Source organism: Phoca vitulina, unplaced genomic scaffold, assembly GCF_004348235.1.
Source record: "Phoca vitulina isolate PV1807 unplaced genomic scaffold, GSC_HSeal_1.0 scaffold56, whole genome shotgun sequence".
Lineage (NCBI taxonomy): Eukaryota > Metazoa > Chordata > Mammalia > Carnivora > Phocidae > Phoca > Phoca vitulina.
In genome coordinates this window covers 5,972,996-5,984,501 of record NW_022589759.1, presented here as the reverse complement: position 1 = coordinate 5,984,501, position 11,506 = coordinate 5,972,996, and positions in this window count along the sequence as shown.

The following is an 11,506-nucleotide window of genomic DNA, read 5'->3' as shown; positions in this document are numbered from 1 at the left end:
GAGTGCATAAGCTGTGTCAGGTTATCTCATGTGATGCTTCTATAAATCCAGTGCCTTTTGATTCCATTAAACTTTAAGACAAAATAGATGTGCTTCCTCCTTGTACATTGGGCTCTATGAAGAGACTGGATTAATTGGGAGAACTTTTAAAAGTTCCTATGCCAGTCATTTATCATTTTGCATTAATAAGCTGACATTTCAGTTTTATAACAAGTCTCATGAGCTTTAGTAATGTGATTCCATATCTGAAGAAGGAACTGATCTTTTTGCGCTAGAAAAGTCAGCTTTCTGAGTCCCTGTGACTAAGGGGTCAGCCCTTGGAGGCTAGTAAATTTACCAAGGGAATGAATTCTACTTTGTGAGGCCTTTTGAGACATAAACTACTGGCTTGTTTTTTGGTGGTTGACCTGCACCTGCATTTGGGAGTCTGTGGTAATGTTTCTAGAAGTTTCTTCTGTGTGGAATGTCTGATTTCCATCTGCAGTCCTATAGGACTCCCTTACTTGTGAGCTAATGCTCATTTAAGTATTTTAGGTCTAAGTCTTAGGTATCATCAGGCAAGTGACACTTTTTGTATATGTGCCTTAGGGAAGCTCTAAGATGTTTATTTTTAAATTAAAAAAATTTATGTTAAGATTCATTCATTTTAGGCAAAGAGAGAGAGTGTGAGCAAGCAGGGGGAGGGGCAGAGGAAGAGCAAGAGAGAGAATCCCAAGCAGACTCCACACTACGCATGGAGCCTGACATGGGGCTCAATCCCACGACCTTGAGATCATGACCTGAGCCGAAATCAAGAGTTGGACACCCAACCAACTGAGCCACCCAGCTGCCCAAGGAAGCTCCCAGATGTTTAGGCCTTAGGTTAACTACTTCCCCTGACTCAGTGACCACTATGTAATATTTTTAATTTGTCCCTTGACAACTTTATATTTAGATTTCTAATTGCCTTATCAGATGCAAAGCTATAGTAAAAAAAAAAAGTCTTATGTTAGTTGTAGTCTAAACTGGAAACTTTGTGATTAAGCTGCCATTTTTAATTAGCAATGTCCTTGGGAAATATGGCTCCTGATTCTAATCCTCTCACTTTTTCTTGAAATCAGCTTTATACTGGGGATTTCCTCTTACTTCATAGCTGGGAATTCTAGGATTCTTTTTTTTTTGCCCTCTGTGTATTTCTATATAAGTTCTGGTCATGACACCTTGCTGAATGGCCCAGACAGGGAAAAGAGAGAGAGATAATCACATTCTACAGTATTTGGATTTGGGTGTTCAGAACCGTAAAGCACTGCAATATCTGGGTGTTAAGAACCCAAATATGCACTCATTTGACTGCTTAGGGGAGGTAAAGACCTTGTTTAATAGACTCAGTGGATAAGCATCCCAGGATATATACCTACCGTGTGGGGACTTGTTAACACTTGACTTCACTTTAAAAGTTGTTCAGTAAAAAGGTGCTGCTTCCATCTCTATACACATTTTTTAAGGCAGGCATAGGGAGGGTTAAGTTTTATTTAACAGTCGGCCTAGAAAACAAAGGGTTAGATGGTGTATCATTTAGAGTGCTTTCAGCTGCAAGTGACAAAATACCCAATGAATTGTGGCTTAAATAATAAAGGTGTCTACATATATCACATAATAAGTGGGTTTAGCAGCTCAGTGAGGTTAGAGTGGGGTCAGTGTTTCTAAGATTATTTTTGGCCTTTACTTCATGGGGAAAAATGGTTGCCATTGCTCCAAGCATCAGTCTCTACATTCCAAGCAGAAAGGAAGGGAAACAAAAGGACTTTTTACTCTTGAGGCTCTATTGCCTTATCAGCAAAGAAAAGCTTTCTAGCAGATGTCTTCTGATGTCTCATTGTACTGAATGTGTTTACGCGCCCATGCGTAGGCCAATTGCTGGCAAAGAGGAAGGAATTACCATCGTAGTTTAGACCAACCTGAAGCTCAGAGGTGGCTTAATGCCTTTCATGAGATGAGATTTCTGCTCTCTTCAATAATATAGGGGATACTAGCTGAGTGGGTGGAAATGAAAATTTCTTCCATAATTATATTTTGATTAATTATATGAACAAATTAAAACCAATTATTCTTAAATGTGTTGGGGTAAATGTCAAAGATTCTTCATAGGGGAGGGGGGAAGAGGAGAGAGTGGGTGGGTGGGTGGGATGCTGGGATGGGTAGGTATCCAGGTAAAAGTTCAGCATCAATTGCCTTGTCTCTAGGAAGTCCCTCTCATGTTTCCTCGTTAGCCTGCATCTGGGATGTAAAATACTTGGAAACTTCAGCCTCCGCAAGTCACACAGTATAACTATCACTTGTCACAGATGACTGCCCCTTGCCGCCTTGCAGTCCACCAAAGCCGAACCACTCAGTAAGGTTATTGCCTATTGTTCCCTGTTGTGTTACTGAAGCGTGGACCACCAACTTCCAGAAATCTGTGACTCCATTCGAGGCATCCTGCAGACAAATGCGATGCCAAGGGAATTCCAGGCTGAAATAGTTTCTGTTGAGTTAAACTAGAATATTAGGTGTTGAGTGGAGTTTGACAGAAGGGAGCAACAATCACGTTTTCTGGAAGAACATGAAAAATTATGGTTATCAGATAAGCTGGGGAAAAGAACAAAATTACATAGGAATTTGCCTAGAGTGGCTGAAAAATACGGATCTCATAGATGGGATAGGGTTACTCTGGAGACATAGTGATATTAACAATAAAGGGAGAGGACCCAGGAGGGAGGCATGGCCAACTTGCAAAAATTTGGTTCAATTGTCTGTTCTGTGGAAGTGCTTGACAACAACACCTTTAAAATGAAGGTGTTGGTGTGAAGATCTGCTGAGTTTCATTCTCTGAGTCTGGAGCCATTTCTAAAGGAGCTAAATAAAATGTAGCAATTAATTGAGACACATTGTATGTAAAATTAGTGTGATGCCAGATGGAAGGAGTCACGTCTGTAATCCTAGTGGAAAGAGTGTTGTTTTCGGCATTGATATTATACTGCAAGCACAGTACATTCATTATCTCATTTAATTTTTACAATCACCATCTGAAGCAGGTGCTTTTATTATCTCCATTTGACAGGTCAAAAGAATTATAGTTTAAAAGAGCTTAGCTGGTGAGTGGAAAGGTCAGGATGTAGACACAAACTGTCTGAATCTAAAGTCTGCCTTCCTAACCTCTACTCTATAGTGTCAGCTGAAATTAAAAATACTGAAGTGATACAAAGAAATTAGAACTCTGATTGGATTAACCGAATACAAGGGTTTGTATGTTCCCCAGAAGTAAAATGATGTTGTGGATTTAGGAATATGTATATGGACTCTTTCCATTGTAAGTGACAGATTCCAGCCTAAACTGGATCAAACAAAAAAGGGAATATGTTGACTCCTGTGGTAGGCTGCGTAATGGCACCCCAAAGTATCCACATCTGAACCCCCAGAACCCATGAACATGTCACCTTAAATGGCAAAAGGAGCTTTGCAGTCCTGATTAAATTAAGGATTTTGAGATGAGGACATTATTTTGGATCATCTGTGGGGGGGGCTGGGAGCAATGTCATCCCAAGGGTCCTTCTAAGGGAAGGATGGAGGTTTAATTGCAGAAGTAGGAGATAGGAGGATGGAAGCGAAAAGGTGGAGTCATGGGAAGAAGCAGCCGGAGCCAAGGAATTCAGGTGGCCTCCAGAAGCTGGAAATGGCAAGAAAATGGATTCTCCCTTGAGCCTCCAGAAGGAACACAGCCCTGCGGACACCTTGATTTTAGACTTCTGACCTTCAGAAGTGTAGAAAAAAAAAAAAATAAATAAACATGTGTTGTTTCCAGTCACCAAGTTTGTGGTAATCCGTGGCAGCAGCCCTAGGAAACTAGCCCAACTCCTGTACCTAAAAAGTCCAGGGAAGCATCGGCTTCACGTGTGGCTGGGTCCAGGTGTTCTAACGGGGTGGCCATGGAACTGTCCCTTTTCGTACTTTAACTCTGTTTTCTTCTGCAATGGCCTTGTTCACAGGCAGGGTTTCCCTGAGTTGTAGCCGATCAGTAGCCAAAGGCTTCCACTTGGCCACTCTAGCAATCCTGGTAGGGCAAACAGCACCCTTTTCCAAACAATATCAGCAAATACTCCAAGGGCGACATGCATGGGCCTGGCTTATATCTGAATCCAACACCCTGATTCTGATTGGCTTGGGTCACTGATCCTCCCTCAAGGAGCAGGGGAATCAATCTCAGGGACTCATCAGGTGGAAGATGCTTCCCAAAGTGAAGTTCAGCTGGGTAGACAAAAACAGTAAGTGCCTAGGACAGGATGTGAGGCAGATGCACTGGGACATGGACTCTTGATGGTTTTAACAAAAACCCAGAGAAATAGAAATGGAGGTTTCTTTCTGACCAGCAGAGACAGTTAAAAACCACAAAGCTCCTAAAGGAAATCAATTACAGATTGCAGTCATGGGGTGAATCCAGGGACTTAACTGAAATTGATGATAGGGAGGTGTGACAAGAGGAGGTCAAGAGATCTCTAACAAAGTAAAAGGGTTCTTAGGATTTCTATTTCAGTATGTGGTCCTAAAGAGGGAGGACCACTTGCTTGTTGGACAGGAGAAAGATGGCCATGAGAGTGATCCCTTTGGATACGTCTTAGCTGATGGCACCCCCTTGCCCCTAGCTCCTGCATGGCTGGGCCCTGCCTACTGAAAAGGGATTTTTCAGAGCAATCTTCACACCCCAGACAAGCTCTGTCTGTCCTGTAAGTCTTTATACACTGCTGGAAACCCTGACATAGAGCTCTGGCCTCTGAAATAACCCTCAGATTGGGACTAAATTAGGCAATGCTCACCTTCTAGGCTGCCACTCCTCACCCTTGGCATTTATCTTTGCAAATGATGTTGATATAGTTAACAATACTGTATTGTATATTTAAAAGTTGCTAAGAGAGTAGATCTTAGGAGTTCCCATCACAAGAGAAAAAAATTGTAACTACGTGGGGTGGTGAGGTGATGGATGTTAACTAAGCTTATCGTAGTGAACATTTTGCAATATATGTATGTATCAAATAATTATGTTGTCCACCTTAAACTAATACAGCGTTGTATGTCAACTACGTCCCAGTAAAACTGGGGGAAAAATGAGCAAGGAGGCAGATGATATCATCGGTGCGTGGTAGCTAAACTCTGAAGCCATTTCTTTTAGAGTACTGTTGAAACTGCTTTTTCTCTATGTGACTCCTGGGGAGAGCCTCAGATATCTGTTTCTTTTATTCTTACCCCAGGTAAAGGGGCATCTCTTTTGGTGCTTATATAACTGGACAGCTCTAATACCAAGTTGAGTTTTTCCTGATCCTTTAAAAATATAAGTTGGATCATATCATTCTTTGTTCAGAGCTATCTGATGGCTTTTTATCTTTCTCAAAGTCAAGGCCAAGTCCTAACAAGGCTTATACTTGGTCTTACACCGTGGGGCCCCCTGTTAACTCTCCGGCTTTCTCACTTTCTACTCTCACCCTTACTCATTCTAGAGCAGCCACCCGGCCTCCTCACTTACTGATTTTATTATCTTTCTGCCCTGTCCCCCACCAGCCAGCAAGCTTCATAAGGTCAGGATGTTTTTTTTTCCTGTTCTACTTACTGCTGTATCCTTAGCATCTGGAGAAATAACCTACACATAGTAGGTACTCAGTAACTATCAGTTGAATTGAGTTGGTGCATTAACTCATGAACCTGTGCATACATTCATTTCTCTAACATTTACTGAGTGTGTATGGAGTGCCAGCTAATGAACTAGGAGCTGCAGTGAGCAAGACAAGCTCGACATGGTCTCTGCCCCTCGTAGTTCATACCCTGTTGAGGAAAGAGTGGCATGCAAGCCAATGATAGCAATCCAGTGTGGTAATTACTAAGAGGTGGTGTAAACCCAGGGTGCTAAGGGAGCCTGGAGAATGGGGGGACCAACCAGGGCTGAGAGTCCTTCCTCTTTCTGTACATGTAAGTCCACCTGGGGACCAGCACATTCTTACTCTTTCATTGTTTATTTCCTGTTGGAACTGTCTCTAGGTGTCTAGGCCTCTATTCTGAGCAAATGCATTCTAAATCCAATAGGTTTCCCTGCTCCTGTGTTGAGTTGTAACTCCTGGGTCATTTAGTCTGCAAATACTGGTGTTTGCTGGTGGAAAATTTCTGTTTCCTCTCTGTGAAGAGGAGATGGAAAACCAGAGAGCCCAGCTGCCTCTTGATACCAAGTAAAAGGAGCAGAGAGATGGGCTAGGCACTTCCAAGTGCTATCCTGTCACAGGTGGTTCATGCTGGGGTGGCAGGGAAGCCAGCTAAGAACTGCCTGCTCTGATCTCGGCGCTCGTTCTTCCCTGCACCAGGCTCTCTCCTTGGTCACTCTCTTCCCATTAATCAAGCTTCAATTTAAATGCCACCTCCTCGGAAAGGCCCTTCTGACCACCCTATCTAAAATTGTCATCTTCCATATCACCCTAGTCATTTTCTTCATATCACTAGCTACAATTTGGACACACCCTGTTTCCTGTCTATCTTCCTCACTGGAGAGTAAAGTTCTATATGGACAGGAGCCATTTCTTTTTGTTTGTTTGTTTGTTTTCTTTTTTTTAATTTTTTTATTGTTATGTTAATCACCATACATTACATCATTAGTTTTTGATGTAGTGTTCCATGATTCATTGTTTGTGCATAACACCCAGTGCTCCATGCAGAACGTGCCCTCTTTAATACCCATCACCAGGCTAACCCATTCCCCCTCCCCCCTCCCCTCTAGAACCCTCAGTTTGTTTTTCAGAGTCCATCGTCTCTCATGGTTCGTCTCCCGCTCCGATTCCCCCCCTTCCTTCTTCCCCTCCTGCTATCTTCTTCTTCTTCTTTTTTTCTTAACATATATTGCATTATTTGTTTCAGAGGTACAGATCTGAGATTCAACAGTCTTGCACAATTCACAGCGGACAGGGGCCATTTCTGTCCTGTGTGCAGTTATGTCCCCCATACACATGGTAGGTGCTCAATAAACACTGGATGAACAGATAACTAATAGAGGAGCACTTGAGCTACAGCATCATGAAATCTTGGAATTTATAGGATGAGAAGGAGCCAATACAAATTTGGTGTTTTTTTTTTCCTTTTTTTTTTCACCTGAGAAAGGTGAGGCCCAGGAAAGGAAGCAGCTTGACTGAAGCGTCCCCAGAAGAAGAACCCACAGACACCTCAGGCTGACACACCATCTGCCATTTGTACCAGGAACTATAAGCTTGTGGGTCAGTACTGAGGAGGCTGCTGACGAGGGTTGTGTCTAGGAAGCCTTTAGGAGCCACGGCTCAGGGGCTGGTCCCGGCAGAGGCTCCCCCGGCTGCCCTCTAGTGGCAGCCCTGTGCTATACACTCAGCGGTTGCAAGCTCCCTGGAGGTGCTTGAGGACGGAGTTGAGACACACTCTTCTCCTCCAGGCTTACCCAGCTGGCTCCGTCTGAAGGCTTATTACAGATTCCACTGGGGCCATTGTTGGCAAATGCCAAACCACTCTTAATTCCAAAAATGACCATAAGCAGTGTTTAATAGTCCTTTTAGAGCCAAAAACTAATTTTGAATATTAGTTCACCACAGCCTGTATTTCCAGTGTATTCCAGCTGTCTTATGTGTGTTGTTTCAAGAGCTGCCCAAATATTTTAGTCCTGTATTCCTTTTTTTTTTTTTTTTTTTAAAGATTTTATTTATTTATTTGACAGAGAGAAAGAGCACAAGCAGGGCGAGAGCAGCAGAGGGAGAGAGAGAAGCCAGCTCCCTGCTGAGCAGGGAGCCTGATGCAGGGCTCGATCCCGGGACCCTGGGATCATGACCTGAGCTGAAGGCAGACGCTTAACCGACTGAGCCACCCAGGCGCCCCAGTCCTGTATTCCTTTTTAAATTAACTCTTTTACTGAGATTTAACCTGCACAAAATAGACTGCATACATTTAAAATGTGCTGCTCAGTGATTTTTTTTTTTTTTTTTTTTTTTGCATATGTGTGCATCTAGGGAACCAGGACTCTGATCAAGATATGTTCATTTCCACTACCCCTGGGGGCTGGCTTGCTTGCACTCTCTCACAGATAATAACCCCCCCCCATGTAACCACAATTTCCACTCTCATAATTTCATAGATTAGTGTTGCCTTTTCTTACATTTTATGTAACCATCACTATTGAGTGCTATTTTAAAAATATTTGGATATTTCCAGTCAATATTTTGACTATGACATTCAGTAGTTTATTTTCTTCATTGCTGTTCACTATTACGTAGTATGAACACATTGCAGTTTATTTATTCATTCTACATTTAGGACATTTAGCTTGCTTTCAGTTTTTGTCAATTATGAATAATACCACTCAGAACATTTTCTTTACACATATTTTCATGGACTCAGCATTCAGTTAGACTGCGTATATGCCCAGGAGTGGAATTGCTAACATATTTTAGCTTTAATAAATACTACCAAACATTTTCCTAAAGTGGTCATATCCATTTATGCTGCCATCCGCAGTGATTGAGAGTTCTGGTTCCTGCACATCTTCACCAACACTTGGTATTGTCAGTCCTTTTGAATTTAACCATTCTGGTCTCACTGTGATTGCACTTTGCATTTCCTTCCTGAGGAATGATTTTGGCATGTTTTATTATGCTTTCTTAACCCTGCATTCTGAACAACTACACATTTCTCGTCCAGAGCATGTATTCTCCCAGAGTTTACAAACTGCCTTTAAACTCTTTGTCCTTTTTCATGAACTTTTCCCTGTGTCTCCCCCTGGAATGTAATGCCATCACCATCCATGTAAGAATGTAGACTGGAAACCTTGACTCTATTTCTCCTCACCCCCTGTCCACAAGAGGTCATAAAGTCCTATTTCAAAAACATCTCCTGAATTGTTTGCTTCTCTTCATTCTCATTGTGATCATCCCAGCCCAGTATTATCAATTTTTTTTTTTTTGTCCCTACTAGCAGAACATTGCTCTTCATATTGTCTTAGCTGAAGAATGGGCCCCATCTATTTGAGAGAGTTTCCTCTTTGACTTAGCATGCAACATACCTGGAATCAGACAAGAGTGATGGTGACTGCTAACATTTTTAGAATGGTTAGTGTCTTTCAGGACTTTTAAAGGTTCTGATTCACTTTGTACACTGCCACTGTGAAGTGGGTCCTCTTGCCACCCCCCAAGTTCCAGATGAGGAAATTGAACGTTAAGGAGGTTAGGTAATTGGAGTGAGGGCATGATGGGGTTGAGCTGGGGTTGGAAACCAGACCAGAGTCTGTCTGCCGAGCTGACTGCTTAACTACTCTATTAGAATTACCAATGGCATTTAATAGAAAGTTATAAGCTCATATTTAATAAACATTTTGCTTTTCTACACAGTTATGGTTTGGAGATTTATAGTAATTCAGCTGGGAATGAGGTAGTTTTGACAGCTGCCATCTTGGCTAGAGAAACTCTCTTGCACTTGAGAATACAGTGGTATCCAGGCCAATATTCAAGTTTGAGCCTCTCCAGAGTGAGGTAGTTTCCCATGGAGGAAAACCATTGATAAGAGCAATGAATCACAGGGGAACCAGGTCAAAGAATGTGGGTAGGTCCCTGAAAACCATCTCCACTATCAGAGACCTGACTCCTACTGTAGGCTCTGCTGATAATAGGGCTCCAGTAATCTCTCTCTTTTTAAAGATTTATTTATTTATATGAGAGAGAGAGGGTGGGGGCAGAGAGAAAGAATCTCAAGCAGACTCCCCACTGAGCACAGAGCCCAACACAGGGCTTAATCCCACGACCCATGAGATCATGACTTGAGCTGAAACCAAGAATCGGACACTCAACCCACTGAGCCAGCTAGGTGCCCCTCCAGTACCTCTCACATGTGAAGATAACCTTCATCATCTAACCAAGGGAATGGTCTTTCTGGAGTCAGCAGTCTCAGGAACAGGAGCAGCAGAATTGGGTACCATTCCTCCTATACAGGTTCCAAGTGGGGCTCAAAGCAGTCAATAAGCAACAGTGACTGTTCCTGGGAGTCCCAGGGGAACATTCCCTTAGCGTCCTGGCTTCTTATGGGGCTTCATAAAGAACACAGGGATTTCATCCTCTTTAACTCAAACCTTCAGGACTTAGCCCTCTGGCGTGTTAACCCACCAGGGATTAAATGCAAAAAAATAAGGTGTATTGAGCAATTACAATGTCTCAAGCACTGGGCTGAGCACTTTTCATCACAAACTTATTTAAAATTCACAATTACCTTATGAGGGAGTTACTTTTATGATGCCCATTTTGCAGATGGGGTTTCTGAGACCCAGAGAGGTTAAGTAACAAGTCCTGGGCTAGTACTTCTCAGAATGTAGTAGGTTTATCAATCACCTGGGGATCTGGTTGAAATGCAGATTCTGATCTTGTAGGGCTGGGATAGGGCCTGAGATTCTGCATTTCTAATAAGCTCCCAGCTGATGCTGAGGCTGCTGGTCCAAGGACAGCACTGAGAGCTGGCAAATGGTGGCCTTGAAATTTTCTTGGGGCTTTCTCTCTCCATCACCATGCTGTATTGTTTCCTGTTACAGCTCTGACAACCTCCTTTACCTCTTTTGCAAGTCTGGGATGCACATTAAGACCCATGAGTATTCTCCCTTTCTCTCCACTCCTTTGTCTCACTAGCATACTTGCTGTTCTGCTTACCTCCTACCCTTGCTCTTCCCCACACATCTACAAGGTACATCCTGTCATGTGCCTTTCTGGTTTCTCTTCAAATGTCTCCTCCCTGGGGAGGATGTTATTTGAAATAGCCCCCCTTGGCTCTGCAACCTGACCCCTTTCTCCTCTTACCCAGCTGTAGACTTCTTCCTAGCATTTATCCCTCCAGAGAGAATATGAATTACATGTATGGTTTATGGTACATTGTCTATCTCCGTCACTAGAATTAGAATGTGAGCTCCATGAGGACAGAACTTTGTCAGTTTTGTTCACTATTTTATCTTTAGCATCTAGAATAGTTTTTGTAACATAGTGAAGCTCAATAATTGTTTGAGAAATAAATGAATGAGAGAATGAATGAATGCATGGTCTAACTTTCTAATACATGATAAATACAGAAACACCTGAATTTATTGAGCACATGTAGTGCAAGAAAACATACCATGTACTTTACCCAAATAATCTCCTTTGATTCTTACAGAAACTCTTAGAGAGAGATATTATTATTATTCCCCATTTTCAGAAGAGGAAACTGAGGTTCAGGGAGGTATACTAATGTGCCCAAAGTCACACAGCTATTAAATGACAGAATTCGATTTTTCAACTAGATCTAACTCTCCTAAAGTCACCAAAAAGTCACTCTACTGGGTATGTGACCTCACCATTGTTTCCATGGAAACAGATCATGCAGATAACTGTTGAAGATCAACTAGATGGAAACATTGAGCTTAGAGAGTGGGACCCCATGCTGGAATCACAAATATTTAAACAAGCTAGAAAAAAATCAGACGACAGGCTTA